Here is a 23,436-nt window from a genome sequence, read left to right as displayed (position 1 = left end):
CTGGATTCCGTGTTTCCAGTTCCTATCTGTACCAGTGTCCATCCTCTGGTCGAGCCAGACTTGCAAGGTAGAATTGTGATCATGATAGTGGGGGGCCACTGTACCCTTTCAAGCATTTGTAGTTTTCTGGGTTTTTTTTTTTTTTAACTTTGCTCACAATGTCAGGGTAAGTTGGTAGACATCACATCATTATTTTGATGTACATCTTTTGAAAGGCAAATGATGGTTAATATTTCTTCATGTGTTTGTTGACCTGAATGTCTTCCTTAGTGAGCTCTCTGCTTATACTCTCTGGCCATTTTTTTCATTGGGTTATTTGTCTTTTTCTTGTTGAAGTATTGAAATTTTCAGTAGATTATAGAGATGAGTCCTTTGTCTGATAATGCCACTGCCAAAAACTCCCCTCCCCCACAGTCTACGGGTTCTCTTTTAACTCCTTGTCAAGATGTCCCAAGCATCTAGTCTGTCTTATGCGTGTGTGCTTTTTATTATGTTCAATAACATGTTTATGCCATGTATTAGGGCCCCTAAGTTTGTCCCTATTTTTCCTTGATGATCTTTATAATTCCAGGTTGTACATTTAGGCTTTTAATCCATCGTGAGCTCATTTTTTGTGGAGTGAGAAATGGGTCCTGCTTCATTCTTCTGCAAATGGAGATCCATTTTTTGCCAGTACCTCTTGTTGAATGTTGAAGCTTCTCTTTTTCTTTTGTCATGATTGTAAATATGTCTATCACACACTTTTGCTAATTCAACTTCTTACAGGCATCAATAATAACAACGTATTGACACTCATACAACAATGGGTTATGAGCCCCATTCATAAGCAAGGGCATTTTCCCATTACTGTAATAAGTAACTTTTTAAAGGCAGATACTCTCCCCAAACAAAAAATGAACTCAAACCTCTTGCTCTGAGTTGATTCTGATTCATGGTGGTCCCATGTGGGAGAGACAGAGCTGCTGCATAGGGTTTTCTTGTTTATAACCTTTAGGGAAGTAGATTGTCAACCTTTTCTTCCACTTCGCTACTTGGGGTGCTTGAACTGCTAGTGCCGATAGAGCATTCTAAGTCCACAATCTTTCACTTCCCCTTTCTTCACTTGACTGTATCTATGAAATTGTTCATATTAGTTGTAGTGGATTAAAGATGGTTTCAAAATCTTTGCTACTCAGACCCTGGAACTTGTTTCTCTTTCCCTTGGATCTATGGCCCTGTAGTTGCTTAACCAGAATACAGCAAATGTGGCTGTGCCAGCTCCATTTCTGGGCGTCATGAGGACTGCCAGCTTCTGTTACTACCCTCTTTGAACATTTATCTTGGAATGCACGCTCCTGGGAAATCCAACTACATGTGAAAGCAATCTGACTAGTCTAAGACCAGAATACTGTGAGTAAACTCAAGCTAGTCTTGAAAAGGCTACATGGAGAGAGGCTGAGACTTCACCTTATTCCATCTGTTTCAACTGAGATTCAAGATGCATGCGAGAGGCTCCAAGAGAGGATTGCCTAGCCAAGCAATCGCCTCACAAAAGCCTAAACGTTTATAATACATTGACGTTTTGAATAACTAAGTTTTGGGATGCTTTGTTATATTCACGGCATTCCTTATTACACAGCAACAGAAAACAGGAGCATTAGTGCACAGAGATCTTTTTTATTTTTAAAAACCATTTTATTGGGGCTCTTACAGCCCTTATCACACTCCATACATCCATCCATTGTGTCAAGCACATTTGTGCATTTGTTGTCATCATCATTCTCAAAACATTTGCTTTCTACTTTAACCCTTGGGATCAGCTCATTTCCCCCTTCCCCTCCCTCCTTTCCTCCCTCCCTCCCTCGTGAACCCTTCATAATTTGCTGTCTTGATTTACCCATTTTTCGGTTATATGTCAATCATTGTGATCAGTTCCCCCTCCCCCCCCCCCCAACCTTCCCCTTCCTTTCCTGGTATTACTACTCTCATTATTGGTCCTGAGGGGTTTATCTGTCCTGAATTCTCTGTGTTGTGAGCTCTTATCTGTACCAGTGTACATGGTCTGGTCTAGCCCAATTTGTAAGGTAGAATTGGGGTCATGATGGGGGGCGGGGTGGGGAGGAAGCATTAAAGAACTAGAGGAAAGTTGTATGTTTCATCTGTGCTACACTGCACCCTGACTGGCTTGTCTCTTCCTTGTGACCCTTCTGTAAGGAATGTCCATTTTCTACAGATGGGTTTTAGGTCTCCACTCTGCGCACCCCCAAATTCAATTGATATGACTTTTTTGTTCTTGGTCTTTGATGCCTGATACTTGATCCCATTGACACCTCATGATCACACAAGCTGGTGTGCTTCTTCCATGTGGATTTTGTTGCTTCTCAGCAAGATGGCCGCTTGTTTATCTTCAAGCATTTAAGACCCCAGATGCTATATCTTTTGATAGCTAGACACAATCAGCTTTCTTCACCATATTTCCTTATGCACCCATTTTGTCTTTAGCAATTGTGTTGGGAAGGTGAGCATCACAGAATATATAGGCAGTTCTTAATAAAGCAGAATACATGAGGTGGATAATTTTTTTTTATCTAGTAAAGTTAAACTATTGTTCAGTGGTGAGCATCACTGAATGCTGGATTATTAGAACAAAGTGTTTTTGCTTTTAGGAAGTACTTGAGTAGAGACCCAATGTCCGTCTGCTGCCTTAATACTTAGTATATAAATATATGTACATAGATCTGTTTCCTCATTGCCATATAAAAATATATTTACATTTGTACATGCCTGTATATAGACCTCTATAAATGCCCTTTGCCTCCCATTTCTTTCCTCTATTTCCTTTTACTTTCCTCTCGTCCCACAATCACGTTTGGTCTTCATTCAGGTTTGGGTAATTCCTCTTGGTTACATTGCCCTTGATCAAGCCCCACCATGCATCCTACACTGTCCTCGCCATTGATTTTAGATCACTTGTTGTTCCCTTGTCCCTGGGTTTGTTGGCACACTGCTTCATTTCCCCCCGCCTCATCCTCTCCTGTGTTCCTCTTGGAACTGTTGGTCCTGTTGTTTTCTCCTTCGGATTGTTTATCCTGCCTATCTTATCTAGATAGACATGCAGAGACAATAATAAGCACAAAAATAAGACAAAGCAAAACAAAACAACAAAAGAGGAGGAAAAAACTCAACAACAAAAGAAGGAAAGCCTATAAATAGTTCCAGGACTTTTTTTTTTTTTTTTTTTAACATTTACGAGTGTTTCCAATTGAGTCTGATAGGATGTCATATCCTGGTCCCAAAATCTATATTTGGTATTCCTTGGGGACTTCATTGCTTTGATTCCCTTGCTGCTCTGTTGCACACCCTTAGTGTTTCTCCCCATTGTTGTGGGGTCAGATTGGGCACAGTTCCCACACTGTATCTCCAGTGTTGTCCCTCATAGCACTCTGGGTCAGTGAGGGACATCGTGTTCCGTGGTGGGGCCAGCCCTATTGCCCTGTCTGTGCATTGGCTACACTGAGCAGGAATATTGTCCTCTGGACTTGGTGGGCCAGGATGTGTTCCACTCTCTCTCCTGCCTTCTTCAGCTGCTCCTGTATGCTCTGATCAGATGTGCCCCTCTCCCTGAACTGTAACTTCAGTGCTTCCTCTGAAGTGCATTCTTCTTGGGGGGGTGTGGGGTTGGGTCAATCAACGTTGTTGGGATCATAGATCCTTTAGTTTTCAGTCTCTTAATAACTAGATCAGTGGTCAGCTGGTGAGTCATGTATGACTCTTTTGCTACACAGATGTGCTCTGAAGTAAAATTGAAAAGGAAAATAAAGTTATTATAGTTTCATTTATAATATCACTTTTAATTTTCCTTATTTGTAAAAATATATTTATGGCTCTCAAGTGATTTTTAAATTGTTTTGAGGGACAGGGTTGGTTCCTCGATTTCAAAAGTTTGGCAACTCCAAAACTAGATCAATATTCTGTTTTGGTGGGGTGTACTACAATTTATTTAAATAATCTCTTCAATTTTTGCTATTACAAATAATAGTGAAACGAATAAGTATATTTATAAGCCACATTGTTTGATAATACATATGTAGGACACCTTCCTAAAAATGGATGTTTGACCCAAAGGATTTGTGTATTTCTAATTTTTCTTGATATTATCAAATACCCTTCCCACCCACATAGAGCTACACCAATTTTCATGCTCTTAAAATTATGAGTGTCTATTTTTGTACATCACACCAATACAAATTATTTGTTTGTCTTTGTCAATTTTTAGGTTAAAAGTATTGTAATTGATATGTTCTTTATTATGTAAGAATGTGATCATATATATGTTTAAGGGTCATTCATATTTTATTTTCTGTGAATTATCTTTTCATATCATCTTTCTATCGGTTGCTAGTCTCCTTATTGATTTTTTGGGGCTCTTTAAATATTAAGGGAAATATGTTTGTGATGTGTATTACACATTTCCCCCTTCCTTCTTTTTTTTTACTCGAAGGTGGTTTATTGACAAAATAATTTGAGGAGTCCTGTTCACAGCCGGCAACCACGGGGATGCCCCTTCCTGGGAGTGCTGTCAGAGGGGGTGGGGGTGACATCCTCAATCTGCCCCATCTTCATGCCTGAGCAGGCAAGGCTCGGAGCCCCAGGGCCAGGCCCGCAGGGGTCTTGGTCCGGTGTCCTCCAATGGCTCGGGGTTTGATGTGCAGGGCGTGATGCCCAGCTCCTTGCACCTCTGGGCCACATCCTGGGCAGCCACCATGGCGGCGTAGGGCGAAGATTCCTCTCGATCAGCCTTCACCTTCGTCCCACCCGTCACTCAGATGGTTTCCTTGCCAGAGAGGTCAGTGACATGGACAAAAGAGCCATTGAAGGAGGCAAACATGTAGCAGACACCGAAGACTTTCTCTCCTTCAGCACCTGAGGGCCGAGGCGATGACCTGCTCTCCCTTCTTTGCCTTCCCCTTGCGAGGTGCCACGTCTGCGCGTCTCCTCTAGACCCCGCCACCGGAAAGAGGGCCCCTCCCTTTTTTCATTTTTACTTTATTTATAGTGTTTTTAATGATGCAGAATTTAAACAATTTTTATACAGTTGATGTAACCAATTTTAATGAGTTCTGGGTTTTGTGTGATACTTAAAAAGAAACTTAAGAGAGTCTTAGTTATATTTAGACTCTTTTCCTATATCAATATTATTTAAATCATTATTTATGTGTTTTTCCTAGTACTTTTATGTTTAAATTTTTTTAATGTTTGTAACTTCTATCCATCTGCAATTTATTCTGGGGCAAATGAAGTAGAAATAAACCTTAACTTTTCCCATTTGACCACCCATTTATTCCAACACAATTTACTGAATATAGTTTGTTTTATAAGACTTCATTAATGCCCACATTAAAGTCTATAAAAAGAAGGAATATGTCTATATATACACTAGTATATGTAGTAGCATATGTAGCTTCTGCACCAGACTCTGTGGAAGTATTTTACATGCTGTCTCTCATGTGTTCTTCCAAGAGAGCCTTACTCTATGAGGTATTCTCATTTTACAGATGAGGGGTATGATCCTGAGGGAGAGCTACGGAACATCCTCAAGAGGACAAAGTTAGAAGTGGCACAGCCAGGATTCTGTTAGACTCCAAAATCCGCTCCGCCCTCTTACTGACTGTACTATTAGTGAGGAGGATCCCTGGTGGCAAGGTAGATTACATGCTGGTCTGTTAACCACGAGATCAGTGTTTGAAACCACCAGCCTTCCTGATGGAGCAAGGTGGGGACAGGTCTACTCTGCTGCGTAGGGTCCCTATAAGTCAAAATGGACTCTATTGTAGCTAGTTTGGTTTTGATTAATGGGGAAACCAGACTTTAACCCACTATGTCATGCAACTTAGCTCTTTATAATGGACTCTCAACAGCTATTTGATTTAATAAATGAATAAAGGTCCCTTCCTCATAAAAATTAATAATGATGTGGTTATGTCTTCTGCAAACATCTGCTTAGAGAAGAGTAACTTGCATTATCCTGGGAGAATATTTGTGGGTTACTTGCTATCTATTCACTCTGAGTATTCTCTTCCTGGGAAGTCAAGATATTTTACAAATGTGTTTGCATAACAAACATGTAAGAATGTGTTATTCAAATCCATTCCACTTTTGTATTGACTCTTTACGCGAAAGTTGGTTAAACACATTCTAACCTTCTCCATTTTAGATAACGGGGAATAAAACATATTACATGTGACCAAGATTTGAATCCTGGCTGTGCCATTCTGTTCCCCTGGGCAAGTTACTTAACCCTCCCTCAGGATCATGTTCCTCAGGTGGAAAATGAGAATATCTCATAGAGAGGATTTCATAGCTTTATGGTTTAATTCATTCAATGCTTACAATAGCATTGAGAAGTACCACTTATTACCCTCGGCTAATTGATGAGGAAAATCAAACTTAATATCTCATAATAGTATTAAATAATTTTATCCCTGGTAAGAGGACAAATCATGGCCTTAGGTTTACACAGCATTAATATCATTTTAAAATGTCTCTAATTTTTACTTCTCAATTTACTAACAAAATTCTGAATTCCAGGAAGATGGTAGCAAATAATAAAATTAGCAAACTATTAATGTCAATATTTTTTCTTACATCCTGATCGTTTGCTTACAACTTTTTTAACAGTTTTATTGGCACTTAGTCCACACATCACACAATTCAATAGTTCAAGCATATCAAGAAGAGTTGTCCAATCACTACCACGATTAATTTAGAATACTTTCTTCCCCACCCCCACCCCCATGGTTAAATGAGTTGTGTAATCGCCATCAGTTCTAGTGCTTCCTCCCCTGTCCCACATGCACTGCTTGCTCCTCCACTCCTCACCGTCCACTGCCCTCCACCCCAGCCCTCCCTCTCCGTAAACCTCTGCATCAGTTCTTATCTGCAGACATCTATTCCTTCTGTGCTTCACAAACGGGAAATTCAACAGAAACAAAATACAGTGGCAAAGATTATAATAATATAAAGGTAAAATTACAAATAATGAGTAAGAAAGAAAAGACCACCATGAATATTTAAAATGCCAGGAAAGAGATTTTTGTCAGGGAACTAGCTAGAAATCCTTGGTCTGGAAGAATTTCTGGCTGGGTAAAGAGAGAGGTCAACTGACCAAGTATCAAGTTCTGTGCAGTATAATCACGATGACAGAGATGCCTGAGAAGTCCGTTTGTTTGAGACCCTCGCCTAAGGCCAGTGGGGATCTGCCAGCAGCTTAATCTGACTAGACACGCTGCAGGTAGGTTTTGGGCCCCCACTGTCCTCCACAGCCTTCTACAAATTGAATATTCACAATTTAGGCTCTGATACTTTTGCCTTGTCATATTTGAGTTTTGTTATTGTCATCTTTGGATCGCACAAGCTAATGTGCTTCTTCCATGTGGATTTGGTTATAACTTTTTAACGAAAATGTCAGGTTTCTGAGATGGTTGACCTCGGTTCTTGCTTCTCAACGCTCTAAGAATTCATGCGGCAGAAGCACTTTAGTCAGCCTAAGTAACTTTTATGAGGGAAAGGGTATTAGGTTTCAAATAGCACACGCTGTCTCTGGAGAGCGTGCTAGGCCGAATGGCAGGAGCCATGAGAGTGTTCGCAACTGAAAATGGCCACTTCAGGGGAGTGTGAAAAACTACATGGAAAATGGCTGTTAAGAGAAATCCACAGAACTAAAGAGGTGTTTGGAACCAAAAAAAAAAAAAAAAGGAAAGAGTGGGAGCGCTGAGAGGGCGCACATGTGCACCTCGAACACAGGAGAGCTACCACCCTGTGACTGGCAAGAGAGCACCTGAAAAGGGCGGGGCCTGCCCTCAGTCTGCTATTTAGACCCTCCTGTCCCCACTTCATGTTTTTATGAACCATGCAACCCCTCTCGTGTTAGTTTCCTATGCTCTATGCCAGGCATCCTCAAACTATAGCCCGCGGGCCACATGTGGCCCGCCGAGGACATTTATCTAGCCCACCAGGTGTTTTTGCCCCGTTTGTTTTTTTACTTCAAAATAATATATGTGCAGTGTGCATAGGAATTTGTTCATAGTTGTTTTTTTAAATTATAGTGCGGCCCTCCAACGGGTCTGAGGGACAGTGAACTGGCCCCCTGTTTAGAAAGTTTGAGGACCCCTGCTCTATGCATTATACATTACAGGTGCGTGTGGTTGTAGGAGAAAATACAATAGGTCTTAGGGAAATACATTTTTTGGGCTATTCTGGTTACACCTTCCCCAACCCAACTAATCATCTACTCCACAGCAGAAGCATGTCATGATTGGCAGTGATAAATGTATGTCATCTTGTCCATTGTAATGGGAGGTACCATGGTTGGTATCTTCATCAGAATCACATGGCTGGAGTGGCGAGGAAAAGAGGGCAAGGCAGGTCCTGTTACTGGAGATAATGGAAAAGATGCTGGTTTGACAAAACAAGTGCCAGGAAAGAGTTTAGACCAATGAGAAAGTTCATTTCAGTGACACTTCCTGGAAGAGCGGCCTTAGACTTGAGCATCAAAGTGATAGAATTGTATGGGTGGAGTTAGTGAGGAGATCTAGGTGAAAGTAGCATCAAAAAAAAAAAAAGACATTGACATTGCAAGAAAGCACAGGTCTGGTGTGGGGTATATTATGTGTTTCCATTTGGTAGGTTCCAAAGGGTTCACATGGGAACTATTGGAAATGAGTACAGTGGGATTCAACCCCGAGCCCAAACAGGATTCAACCTGGGAGTCTCACGAGTTGGGGCCTGCCAGGAATCTGTTTATATGAGAGGATGAACAGCCTCTTAGGAGAGAACCACACAAGCTCTTCTTAATAACCATGCCCTAGAGGGTTAGGAAAGAGGAGACTTGGATTTTTAAAAATAATTGTTTATTTTTAACTAGGCTTTTTTAATTGAAAAAGGAAGATATGCATTCTAAGAATTCAAAGAGGCATTCAGTGAAAAATATGTCTTCCCATCCCAGACCACTAAAAGGGATGATTTTAAGTTCATTTTACTGAACCCTGCTTATATTAGATCTTCCAGTTCTGTCCCATAGGCCTGCAGCTAGGTGCCAGGGAAAATAAGTGGTCCAAAGTTAAATGTGAAAGAGCCACGTTCATCAAAATCTGAAAGGAGACAAGATGGCCTTAGGGATAGCTTTGGTGACCTAGTATCAGAGTATAGTTCAAAAGGTAGGAATATAGTCTATCCCTCTGCAGCGATCCCACAGGGATGTGACACAAGGACTCTGAAGAATAGAGTACAGCTTTGACACACCAGCGTTCCAGTTTGGCAGTAGCTTGGATGTTACGGGACCAGGTCTGAAGTTCTGGTGACACCAGGAACCAATGGCTTCAAGAGAAGGGAAGCCACAGCACAGGATGGAAGCAAAAGAGGTTGGCTCAGTGGCATAGCATCTGCCAAAGTCCTCATCCTCAATGGTGGGTGGTGCCTACCCACAGTGTGTGGTGGGGATTTGCTTAGGCAACAATTTGATCTAGTCTGGCTCATCGTAATCGTTCACTGCTATTCTGAAGTCATTCATCAAGATGTAGAAACCTTAAGAAGAGACTTTTGTGAAGGAGAACACAACTAAAGGAAAGGGAAAGGCACCTCAGAAACACCAGGGTTTTTATCTCAATGGTTAGGGAGTGCCAGCGCGGTAGAAATGGTTCACATGCTGCTAACTGAAAGGTTAAACGTTTGGGTCCTAAGGCCTAGTGATCTCCTTCTAGAACTACTTCCAAAAAAGTCAACTGGTGAAAGCCCTGTGGCACACAGATCTACTCTGACCCGTGTCAGGTTGCCAGTTGACTCAACAACAACTGTTTCTTGTGGCAAAGAAGATAAGGGAGGAGATTCCATGATTTTGTTTGAGTCCCTCCATATTCAACATCCTTCCCAGATACATGAGCCAATCTCCTTTATTACCTAAGTCTCCTTGAGATGTTACTGATGTTTGCCATGGAAAGAACCTGGACTAAGACAGTTTCTAGACGTAATATGGTTCCTGGGGGTGAGGAACATATGTTTCCTTATCTACGGGATTGCAAAGTCCTGTGGGCAAAGGCAACAACTTTTTCATTCCCCATCATCTAACACAGCGATTCTCAACCTCTGGGGCGCGACCCCTCTGGGGTCCAACGTCCCTTTCACAGGGGTCGCCTGATTCATAACGGTAGCAAAACTACAGTGATGAAGTAGCAACGAAAATAATTTTATCGTTGGGGGGGCACCACCACATGAAGAACTGTATGAAAGGGTTGTGGCATTAGGAAGGTTGAGAACCACTGGTCTAACACAATGCAGTTCATGGCATAGTAAAAGTTCAATGCTATGTTCTACGAATGAATAACTGTATGCTATTCCTCCATTGACAAGCTAAGAATACGCTGTTTATTTCTTTTTGAACATTTTGTCTCCACATAAATTTAGCTACTACCATGTGCACAGTGGCGCTTTGTTATGTTATGTGGTTTGATCCAAATGACGAGACTTGCTAGTTAGAGTTCTCTAGCCAACTTCAGCAAGAAAGGAATGTATTGAAAAGACGTGGGGTCGTGTCAGGGGAAGCCAGTCCCTAACACATCATTACGGGTCCGGTAGGCGCAATTGTACAGCGATAATAAGTAAAGGTCATAGTAAAGTTATAGAGAGCATGAGAGATAGAAGTATAGAAATAAATGGAGTCTGACACAAGTCATGGTAGCATGCTCACCTCAGTCCCGCTTGGTGGTCCACGTGGAGGGAGAGAGAGAATCTTTAATGCTAGCCCAGGCTTTTATATATTCTCTGGGGACATGCAAGCCCCCTCATTGCAGGTGAGGACCCACGTCACAGGAAGGGGTTGCGCTATAGGTAATACAATAATGGGAGGAGGTGATCTAGGGGTATCCACATAATAGGAAGAGGAGAGATTGGGGGTACACATGTGGTAAGATGGGCGAATCCTAGATACAGGATGGCAGCCTAACTTTGGATGTCACAGAGCTGGTTTGGCCTGTTCCCTGGCTCAGCTGATAGAGATCATTATCAGTGGGATGTGAACTCCACCTACAGGAACCAAGCTAATGGTCGCAGGCCCCCATCCCTGTGGTGTGCGGAGACAGCAGTCTGGCAGGGGCTGCCTTCAGGGAAGATGCCTGTGAGCATCTGACCTCCCCCCACAGGGGAGCTCACATATTCATAGGAAAAGCTGAATATCCATTGGCAGGCTCCTCTGAGTCAACAGTTGTGATGATTCAGCTTTGATACGTTTCTACCCTCTTCTACCCTCGTCATGCTCCCCAGGAGTCATGTTCCCAAGAGAAATTGCCAAGGCTGGATCATGTTCCCACTCTTGGTCTCAGGGGTGAGATCAACTTCACTAAAACCACACCAATTTAGCAGGCCGGAGCAGTTGTTTCTCAAAGGAAATTGAAGGGCTATAGTCCAGAAGACAAGACCCTACACAGACAATTCCACTTTTGGCAGATATTTTTGACTAGTGAACCACAACTTTCAATGAGCTGGGAATTGTAAGGAAAAAGAGTCTAACACGTGGTCCCTGTCTGCCCTGAAGAATGGGTCAGCAAGGCTTACACATGCGCAATGAATGAATGAACAAATTGAGGCAGCCTGGTGCTAGCATTGAACTGAAGATAGCCGGTGCCGTGGTAGCAGCAACGGGCTTCCTGGAGGGTGGGATCATTTCCCACTGTGTCAAGTGTTTTCAGCCCTTTATGTTTCCATGATTGGAAGCGCCCTTCTTATCAATATTTCATCTATTCTGCAATGTTTAAACCATAGCCTCCTGAAGCCTTCCCTGCTGGTACCCATCAAACTCCCTTGTTTCCACAGAACTGTCTTTCTGCCTCTTCTGAGTGTCCTTTGTCCACATTTCCCACGTGTCTTTCCTTTTCTATGCTGGCTTAAAAAACGAAATCTCACCATTCCGTTTGGATTTTTATTGCCTTATGTACGTGCATAGGCTAGGTTTTGTCACATTGAACTGTCCCATCGGGTTTTCTATGCTGTAATCTTTATGGTTGCTATGGGTCGATGGGTTTGGTTTGTGTTTGATATTCATGGAAACAGTTGCAACCAAGCACTCACCCACGGTGCTACCAGCATTCCTTCGTTATGTGCAGAACCTTTAGAAGCAACAGCAGCAGCAACAATATGAGCTCTAACTTTTTTAGAGTATCCTTTAAAAAATTAAATAAAGTTATTCCTACATTTAGTGAGGGCTTACTATCTCCCAGGCATTGTTTTATTCCTGGGCATACAACAGTGTACTAAACAGAAGGAAGGTCATTTTTGCCATGGGCTTACAATCTAGAGACAGAGGCAATCATAAACAAACATAAATATCGTTCATAATATTTAAGATGGTATTAAATGCCATGAAAGTTTTAGAAAAAGTTTTTAGAAAAAGAGGAAGTGGGGCACGGAATACCACTCGTCGAGCCAAGTGTTGCACTTTTAAATAGTATCGAAGGCTTCACGGAGGTGTCATTTGAGTAGAAGGAGGTGAGACATTAAACCAGGCCTATATGTAGTGTGGTGCCTTGGTGACAGTGCTTGTGCATTGGGCTCCTAACTGCCAGGGCTAACTGTAAAGAGGTCTCCCCTGTCCTATAGAGTCACTATGAGTTGGAATCAACTTGATGGCAGTGAAGGGCACATAGTTTTGGGGGTGGGCTCGTGGGGTGGGGTGGAGAAGATAGAGAAGTTCTGGTCAAAGGGAAAGGCAAATGTTAGGACTGGAAGGTGGGAACATTATGCATTTGGGAAATGCTCACCTAAAGGTGGCCAGCATGTGACTAGAATATAAACAAGAGAAAGAAGATGAGGGCAGAAGATCAAATTCAAGTAGAAGATTGTAGTCCACATTAAAGAGTTGGATTTTTACTGAGAAAAAAAAATGGTAGAACGATATCTTTTGAAACTAAAGTACTATATAAACATGGTAAAAAAATCAACTTCTATGGAAGGTCTTGCTGTAAAAAGCAAGCTTCCTACCCTTATTTTCTCCACACACATTGCTACTCCCAAGACCAATTGTTAAGTAGTTTCCCCTTTTGACTACCTCCATCACTCAAGACTTAATGCTTGCTGTTGACTCAGAAGTTTTTCTTCACTCTCTTTTCACTTCCTACTATTAGAAGTTCAAGTTCAGGTTGTAGAAAATTAAACAGCTGCACCCAAAAACAAAATACAATCTCGAGTATATCACACCTGATTTTTGAGACCATCTCAAGACTAGACTTGACTCATTGAAGACTAATGATAGAAGGCCTGTTGGGAAGACATGAGGACATTAAGAACATCATACACGACGAAAGCAAAAAGTCATAAAAAAAACAGAAAAGAAAGAAAACATCAAAGTTGATGTTAGAAGAGGCTCTGAAATGTGTTTTTGTGGACCACAGCCCACTGAAATGTGTTTTTGATCATAGAGTATCTAAAGAAACTGGAAAAAATAATGAAACAAAAGAGCTGAATAGAAAATTTCAAAGAGCATCTAGAGAAGACAAAGTATTATAATGACAGGTGCAATGGCCTCAAATTAGAAAACCAAAAAGGAAGGACACACTCAGCGTATATCAAGGTGAAAGAACTGAAGATAAAATTTAAGTCTTAAATTCTAATATTGAAAGATTCTATGGGAAAATATTGGATGATGCAGGAAACATCAAAAAAGATGGAAGGAATACACAGCATCATTGTATCAAAAAGAATTAGTCGACAGTCATCCATTTCACGAGGTAGCATATGAACAAGAACTGATGGTACTGAAGGAAGAAGTCCAAGCTGCACGGAAGGCATTAGCAAAAACATGGCTCCAAGAAGCAATGGGATTCCAAAAGAAATGTCTCAACAAGCGGAGAAGGCACTAGAAGCACTCATTTGTTTATGCCAAGAAATTTGAAAGATAGCTACCTTGCTAACCAACTGGAATAGATCTACATTTGTATCTATTCCAAAGAAAAGTGACCCAACGGAATTCAGAAATTATTGAGCAATATTATTAATATCACATGCAAGTACGATTTTGCCGGAGATTTTTTAACAGCAGTTGCAGCAGTACATTGATGGGCAGGTTCCAGAAATCCAGTCCAGATTGAGAAGAGGACGTGGAACAAGTGGTATCATAGGTGACATCAATGGATCTTGGGTGACAGCAGAGAATACCAGCAAGATGTTTGCTCGTGTTTTATTGACTATGTGAAAACATTAGACTGTGTGGAGAATACCAAACTATGGATAGCACTGAGATGGCGGGAATTCCAGATACTTCAGTGTACTCATGTGGAAGCTGTACATGGATCACGAGATAGTCATCCAAACTGGGAAAGGGATTACTGCATGGTTTAAAATCAAGAAAGATGTGTCAACGGTTGTATCCTTTCACCATACTTATCCAATCTGTGTGCTGAGCAAATAATCAAAGAAGCTGGTCTATATGCAGAAGGATGCAGGATCAGGATTGGAGGAAGGCTTATTAACAATTTGTGATATGCAGGTGCCATAACTTTGCTTGCTGAATGTGAGGAGGATTTGAAGCACTTGCTGATGAAGATCAAGGATTGCGTTCATCAATATGGACTACAACTCAAAGTAAAGAAAACCCAAATCCTTACAACTGGGTCAATAAACAACATCATATCGAAAGGATGAAAAGGCTGATGTTGTCAAGGATTTTATCTTGCTTGGATCCACAGTCAATGCTCATGAAAGCAGCAGTCAAGAAATAACCAACATGTTGCACTGGGTAAATCTCTGCTGATCTCTTTAAAAGTGTGGAAGAGCAAGGGTGTCACTCTGAGGACTATGGTGCACCTGACCCAAGCATAGCATTTTCCATTGTTTTGTATGCACGTGAAAGTTGGACGTTGAATATGGAAGACTGAAGAAGAATTGATGCATTTTAATTATGGTGCTGATGAAGAATATTCAAAATACCGTCAACTGCCAAAAGAACAAATAAATCTGTCTAGGAAGAAGTACATCCAGAAAACTCCTTAGAAGAGAGGGTGGCAAGACTTCATCTCCTTTACTTTGGACAATGTTCTCAGGAGAAACCAGTCTCTGGAAAAAAAACCATCATGCTTGGAAAAGTCTCAGGGCAGCAAAAAGAGGAAGACCTTCAACTAGATGGATCAACAGTGGCTGCAGCAATGGGCTCAAACAAATGATAATTGTGAAAAGAACTCCAGGAGCACCCCCCCCCCACTTTTGTTTCTTCATAAAAGGAACAGATCAGGGCTGGTGCTCCTCCCGCATGCCTTAACCAGAGATGTGGTCATTGGAACTAGAGCAACCATCTTGAAACCAGAAACTGGTAAACAGGAAAGTAAAAGGCCAATGTGCTAACGATGGCTGAGGAGAAAGATACAGAGTCTGGCTGGGCCCTAGATAGCATCTGAACCAGCAACAATGACCACCTGTCTCCATTTTTCTGAGGTAGTACATATCTATATTCCTATCTTTTTTCCTGCTTTGTTGACTTTTTAGAATACTAATCCAAACCGACATCTAGGAGGAGGTAGCAATCCTGTGGGTATTAGAGCAACACCAATCTAGCTGCGAGGAAGTACTAAGAGGTGGAAGAAGGGGGAACGTGATGGTGGGGCAGGAGGAGGCAAAAGAAACAGAGGAATCTCTAGGAAGCAAAGCTTTGGAGGTATTAACAGGGGTGTGTACTTATGTAAATACATTAATCCATAAAAACAGAGGTATTGGCCTATGTACATATATTTATAAGGCAATACACTGAGGCTGTGGACAGGCCTTGGGCCTCAGCTCATACCCTCCCTCAATAAAATCACACTTTGTTCTAACAAAATGGCATTTTGTGATGCTCACCCCCACCCCCAACATGATCTATGAAGACAAAACGGGTGCATAAGCAGTTGTGGTGAAGACAGTGGATGGTGCCTGGCTATTAAAAGAGATAGCACCTGGGGGTCTTAAAGGCTTGAAGTTAAACAAGCGGCCATCTAACAGTAAAGCAACAAGTCCACCAGTCGGTGAGATCATGAGGTGCCATTGGGACTGGGTAACGGGCATCGGAAGATTCATATCAAACAACAAACAAACAAAAATGCATTGGTGAGACTGAGGGGGATTAGAGCGGAGACCCAAAGCCCATCTGTGGACAATGGAACATCCCCCTACAGAGGGGTCGTAGAGAGGGGGTGAGTCAATCAGGGTGCAGTAGAGCCCTAATGGGCCATGCAATATACCTCTGATCCCTTGAGGCCTCCTTACCCCCCACTATCATGACCCCAGTGCCGCTTCCCACTCTGGACTGGACGGGAGCATGTACATAGTTAAAGACAAGGGATAAAACTCACAACATAAGGAACCCAGGAACAGAAATGGGAGTAGCCATACAAGGAGGGGAGAGAGAAGGGGGTACAGGGGAAGGAAGGGGGGTACTGATAGCAATGAATGGCACATAACCACACACCCCCATCCAGAGGGAACACCAACAGAAACCAGAGGGAAAGGGCGACTGCAGTCTGTGTGAGATATGAAAACAATAATGATCTATGATCTATCAAGGGGCCACAAAGGGGGGGGTATGGAAAAAAAGAGGGGCTGTTCCCAAGGGCTCAATAGAAAGTACATGTCTAGAAAAGAATGATGGCAGTGTATGTATAAATATGCCTGATACAATTGATGTACGGATTGGAACAAGAGTTGTAAGAGCCCCCAATACAATGATCTTTAAAAAAAATACAAATCCAAGGCCCAAGTAATTTTGTTAAATTAGATCGTGTTCAAGAAATCAGTCGCAATTTAATGAGATGAGATGTTAATCTGGAGCTTGCTATGTTCCTTCAAAGGACCTTTGGTCTCGGAAGATTGCAGTTACAGTGTATGGAAAAATGAACACATTTCTTGGAATCTCAAGGGAAGACATTTCTCTTTCAGTCAGCATTATTTCTTCTTTGCTGCTTGCTTTCCTTCACCTTTCCAGAGACCCTCTCTAGCTGGAGTTGCTCATCCTTAAAATCCTGATGCTCATCTCTGTAGGGACCAAGGTAATGCAGCATCCCCATGAGCACAAAATACACATTGTGGTTTGTATACCAGTCATAGGTCTCCATCCTCTTGGCCAGAGACTATTCACTAAACAATTCCACTGTTCTCATAGGTTTGGAGTTTGTAGGCCTGACAGTGTCAATGAACAGATGGACACTCAGTAGACACTTCTTGAGTGGCTCAGAGCAGGAGTTCCTGGTGGGACGGGATGTTAGTGCCCCTGGAAGGCCTGCCATGTCTTTCTTAAACCAGTGGCTCTCAAAGTATGACCGTGAACCAGCTCAATATCTCTAGGAGCTTGTTAAAAATGCAAATTCTCAGCCTCGAGCTTAGGCCTTCTGAATCACATCTGCTGGAACTTTGTTTTGCTACTGTTAGGTGCCAGGGGAGTCGATTCAGCCACACGTGACCCCACGAGACAGAGCAGAACTGCTTGGCGGTTTTCTAAGATGCGATGAGGCTCGCATCTCCAGACCTGAGGGTTTACCATTGCGCCACCAGGGTTCCTTCTCAGGAGCACAGGGTCCAGCAGTGAGCCTTCTAAATGATTCTGAATTTGAGAACCAGGGCCTTCAGCCAATGCTCCTCAAATTTTAAAGTGCATTTACCTGGCTGGGCATCTTTTAAAAATGCAGCTTCTGGTTCAGGAGATACAGGCATGCTGTGATTGCACCCAGATTCTCCCTTCAGAATTTGAGGCATTCAATTCCTCAATCTGCTAGGAGTGTTGGCAAGATAACTTTCAGCTCTGAATCTATCTGGGAATTAGCCGGATAACTCATGATTATGCCCCTGCCTTGGGAAGACTGCTGGTTGGTGCTGAGAAAGAAAGTGCTGGACTTTCTCAAAGCAGGACAATTTAAAAAATCATTTTATTGGGGCTTACAGCTCTTATCACAATCCATGCATATATCCATTTTGTCAAGCACATCTGTACATATGTTGCCATCATCATTTTCTTTTCAAAAAATAAAAATAATAATTTTACTGGGGCCTCATACAACTCTTATCACAATCCATCCATCCATCCATTGTGTCAAGCACATTTGTACATTTGTTGTCATCATCATTCTCAAAATATTTTCTTTCTACCTGAGCTTTTGGTATCAGCTCATTTTTCCCTTCCTCTTTCATGAACCCTTGATAATTTTTTTTTCATGACTTACACAGACTGCTTTCTCCCTTTACCCACTTTTCCATTGTCTGTCCCCCAGGGAGGGGTTATATGTTGATCATTGTGATTGGTTTCCCCTTACTCCCCCCACCCTTACCTTCCCCTCCTAGTATCGCTACTCTCATTATTGGTCCTGAGGGGTTTTAACTGTCGTGTATTCCCTGTGTTGCAAGCTCTTATCTGTAGCAGTGTACATGTTCTGGTCTAGCCAGGTTTATAAGGTAGAATTGGGGTCATGATAGTGGTGGTGGGGGGGGCGCATTAAAGAGAAAAGTTGTGTGTTTCATTGGTGCTATACTACACCCTGACTGGCTCCTCTCTTCCTTGTGTTCCTTCTGACAGGGAATGAAGCAGGACAAATTTGAGAAGCTCACCGTTCTAGATTTCTGTGTGGGGTCAGTTTGAAGCCTCAGTCCTAACTGGGCTTTGAAATGGTATATTCCAGTTTCCCTTGTTGAGAATTTGCATTTCCGCCAGAGACATATTGAATCAGAATCTACATTTTAACAAGATCCCCAGGTGATTCTTATATATAATACAGAATATACATATACATGAGAGTCACCTAGGGAGCTATAAGAATCACTTGGGGCTCTTTTTAAAATGTAGATTCTGATTCAGTATATCTGGGGTAGCAAAGCAAATTCTCAGCAGAGGGGTGGACCAGCATGAACCAATTTGAAGCCCTGGTTGCAACTGCTTCACGGTTCCACGTCTCTGTCTTTGAATTCTACTATTTTTCAGCTGTCATCAGTGTTGTTCTCTTGAGCAGCCAAATTTACTGTGTACAAATACAGGCCACTCAGTTAGATTTGAATTTCAGATAAACAACAAATAATGCTTACAAATAAGAATACTAAGACAAATAAGAAAGGCTCAAGTAGAAAGGAAATGTTTTGAGAATGATGATGGCAACAAATGTACAAATGTACTTGACACAATGGATGGATGTGTGGATTGTGATGAGTTGTACGAGCCCCCAATAAAACGATTTTTTAAAGTATATATTTTAAAGTAAGCATTATTTTTTATCTGAAATTCAAATTTAACTGTGTGGCCTCTATTTTATCTGGCAACCCTATTCCTAAAGCACTCCCCAATAAATATTCTGCATATAAATTTCAGCCTCAGAGTCTGTTTCCTGGGGAACCTGGCCTATGACAGTTGGTACCAGGGAGTTATCATGAGAAACAGTCTCAAAATGGTATTATACAACTGTTTTCAACTGGCAGCTGGCTTATAATAAAGACATGATCACTGGTGTAGACGTCGACCCTTGGCTTGGGAACTGGGATGGAAAAAAATACACTGGAGGAACATTTGGAGAATTTCAGGGAAAAGAGAAACAGAATTGAATGGCTGTTTGTCAAGGTTATTGATGCACTGGAGAAAGATAATGAAAGGCTGAGGATCATTAATCACTGATACAAAGTGAAATGTGAAAGCCAGAGGCTCTGTTGGCAGCAAGAAATACTCTCCTTGCCTGCAGCTGGAGGGAAAAAAAACCCAAAGACCAGGATCAGGACTTAATTATAAGAGTAGCAGAGCACCCAAGAATCTTGGGTTTTCTACCTTGTCAAGTTGGCTATGCCAATATCGGGGCCCTGACTGAGAAGAAGTGGGACCCTCTGATTTGGGATGGAGACATTTGGGTCAATGCACTCTGAATATCTGAGCCTGTAAAAATAATCTACTCTCCCCTTAAAGTCTAGCACTCGCTCAATTTTTAAAATGATGACAAGGATCTTGCCTTGCAGGGCAACTCATGCCCTCCGTAGGATCTAACCCGATTCAGACAATAACTAGAGCCAACTCACAGCTAAGGGAGGAAAAGGATGCTGCACCCAAGGAGCTGAGGGATTTAGCGAATGTGCACCCATAGCAGTCAGGAAAGCACATATGAGACCAACTCTTGAGGGTACTGAATGACGGGGTACTGAATACAGTTGGAAAAGAGAGTCTGTTAATGTGGAACCCTTTTATATTCTGTGATACAGAATTTCACACGTGTTGGAGCCTTGGAAAACACCGATGGTTCACTCTACATGAAGTAGAAATCCCAGAACCGGCATGGCAAATGCTGGAGGAAGGAATAAAAACTCTGAGAGAAGTAGGCAGTGCTGGGAGGGAGGGGAAAAAAAAAAAGAGGACCTGATGCAAGGGGCTTAAGTGGAGAGCAAATGCCTTGAGAATGATTGGGGCAGGGAATGTATGGATGTGCTTTATACAATTGATGTATGTATATGTATGGATGGTGATAAGAGTTGTATGAGTCCCTAATAAAATGTAAAAAAAGAAAAGAGGAGAAAAAAATGATTAGGGCAAAGACTGTACAGATGTGCTTTATACAATTGATGTATGTATATGTATGAACTGTGATAAGAATTGTATGAGCCCCAATAAATTGTTAAAAAAAAAAAAAGAAGTAGGCAGTGCTAAAGCGAATGTGCTGTGGCATGCTGGAAAACCCATCAGGCAACTATGGAGGGCACTCTCCGAAGGGGCTTCAAAATGTTCGTGGACAAAAATTCCTATCTTTTAATAACTTTTTAAAAGACATATTTTAATATTAGTCCTCAAACTTTTTGAAGCGCCCCTTCCCTGATGTTTCCGAAAGTCATAAGGAACGTACCGACCGAGGGGCATTAGTATAAAGTATGACTGTTAGCCGAGGTCAGTGTTGACGGGCAGAAAAGGAAGGAAAACGGGGCTCCCTAAGAGCCATGGGGCTGATGAGGCTTCACGTAATCCTCAGAAACAAGGTGGGAACAATTATATAATAAATGGAAGCAAACAGAGGCAGCAAGAAGACTGACTATGGAGATGGCTAATAAGAACATGATATTTTCGGGGGCAAAGCCGATTGAGCAGCCCAAACGTGACTTGATCAAATTATACAACCAGCAGCAGTCCGGAACGGATCAATTGGAGTGATGGCAGACACTCCATTAGTTTAGAGCCAATTGACTGAAAGAGAGACTCATCTCCAAAAGAATAAATCAAGAGTTTGTGGAAAATTGAATTAAAAGATAATAGAATTTTTCCATGAAGCTTTTGAAGCCCCCTCATGTATGGTCATGATTCCTTCAATCCTTCACCAGATAAACCAATGGCCATTTCCTCAGGAAAGGGTACTATCCTGACATTTTGAGGTCTGTTGCATATAGCATCTGAGTTGACATTGAAGTTTCATCATGATCTTCCTGTTAGAGGGGTGTGCTTGGTGGGACTAAGGAGTAAATTGAGTCACTGGCCCAGGTACAGCTCAGGGAATTCCCCCAATAGTTCTTTTTTCAGTCTCTAAATGTACAATAGAAATGAATATACTTGGAAGTTGTCAAAGTCTAAGATTTTACACTCTTTATAGGCCAATAAACACGCTTGTTACTGTTTCATGGATCTTGGCAGGAGCCATGAGACTTCTGGGTCAATGACCAAGGATTTCATTACAGCACAACAAGCAGCATGAGCATCATGCCTGTGTCAGTTATCCTTGCTGTATGATTCCCTCAGGTGTGACAGAGGAGTTCAGATGTAGGCCTGGAAAGAATCACTTTGCTTAGGAAATAGACCCCCCCTCCCAACACACACACCGAGTAAGTAGTACAAACCTATGCTCTTTGTCCTGGAGAGAGAGAGGTAACCTCACCTTTCGAGGCTACTTGCTGCAACAACAACCCTGAGAAATTTCCAGGTAGAGAGTAGTCAAAGCCTTGCCTTCTTGGCGCACATTCATTGCAGGAACTCCAAACCCCGTGGAAAATGGCTTCTCCCCTCAGTTGGCTCTTTGGCCTGTTGAGCAGATCTATTAGTGGAAGTGACTAAGAAGAAGTCTCTGTAACTGCTCCCCATGACCCATCAAAGGGATTAAATAAAAAACAAGACCTTACTCCAGGGCTCCTGGCAAAAATTAAAAGTACCCTTTAAGATTAAAAGGCAGGAGTGATGTTTTTCCAACCTATCCTTATTAATTCACACTGAGATAACCACCTCAGGATATTAAGAACATAAGAAAGATGGAAACTTTTACCTACTTATTTTGGATTCTTTGTCTTATTCAAAGATGGACCTAATCCTAGTTTATAGCATTCTCCTCCCCTTTCATTCTTTTTACTGTTGTGTTTATAATGCTTTTAACAATTCCTTTAATGAATCATATGAGGAAAAATATTCATCCCATGAGTCTGGTCAGTTATCTTGAATTTGAACTGCAGATTACTCTTTAAAGCAACCATGTAGAATAAGAACAGCATTAAGGTATGGATTGTGATAAGAATTGTATGAGCCCCAATAAAATGATTTTTTAAAAAACAGTGTTAAGATGACACAAAGGATATTCAAGTAAAAGAAAAGAAGGATCATTTACCATCCCACTACATCACAAAAGCAACTCTTTTTTTTTAGTGTCTTTGCTAGGCTTTCAGATTTAATCACAATTTTGTTGTTTCATTTTCCTGTGTATCATCAGTATGTGCATTGGCTACATAGTACTTTTAACTATAATTTTAAAGAGCTGTACTTAATGAAGCATATGTATCAGAATTGAACTAACCTTTCCCCTATTTCTCAGGAGTGGGATTACTGAGTCTGAGAATCTGAACATTTTTTTGGTTATTGAAATGGATTATCAAATGGTGCACCAAAAAGAGTATAGAATTTTTACATTATAAAATTCATTGATACAACACATCATCTAATGCACTGCTTTGAAGGATAGAGTAAATTCAAGTAAATTAACAAGAGAGAATTTAGATAGGATTACAACTAGGGTAATGCTATTGAGATAGACATGCCCTCAGAATATTCAGAAGATGATGACTGGAATATAGTTTGAGGCCTAGATTATGGAATGGCAGTCTAAGGAAATGGGGCTTTATTGTATAGGCAATGGAGTCCTTGAGCACTGTTGGAAAAGCATTGGACCACTAACCACAAAGTCAATGGTTCAAGCCCATCAGCTGCTCCAAGGAAGAAAGAGGAGTCTATCTAATCCTGCAATGATTTATAGCCTTGGAAACCCATATAGGGTCATTATGAGCTTTAATGAACTCAATGGCAGTGTTTTTTTTAAAATAATTTTTTGGTGGGCTCATACAATTCTTATCACAATCCATCCATCCATCCATTGTGCCAAGCACATTTGTACATTTTTTGGTATCATCATTCTCAAAACATTTGCTTTCTACCTGAGCCCTTGATATCAGCTTATTTCCCCCATCCCTCCC

At 41.6% G+C, this 23,436-nt stretch overlaps 1 pseudogene; it reads right to left on the bottom strand.

Annotated features, from left to right (window-relative positions):
- Positions 1 to 4,515: 4,515 nt before the first annotated feature.
- LOC142458694 (small ribosomal subunit protein uS11-like) lies at positions 4,516 to 17,697 on the bottom strand (annotated as a pseudogene).
- Positions 17,698 to 23,436: the final 5,739 nt, after the last annotated feature.

This window comes from Tenrec ecaudatus, chromosome 10 (assembly GCF_050624435.1).
Source record: "Tenrec ecaudatus isolate mTenEca1 chromosome 10, mTenEca1.hap1, whole genome shotgun sequence".
In the NCBI taxonomy this organism is placed as follows: domain Eukaryota; kingdom Metazoa; phylum Chordata; class Mammalia; order Afrosoricida; family Tenrecidae; genus Tenrec; species Tenrec ecaudatus.
Note: the sequence above shows the minus strand (reverse complement) of the source record. Positions and strands in the feature narration are given on the sequence as shown.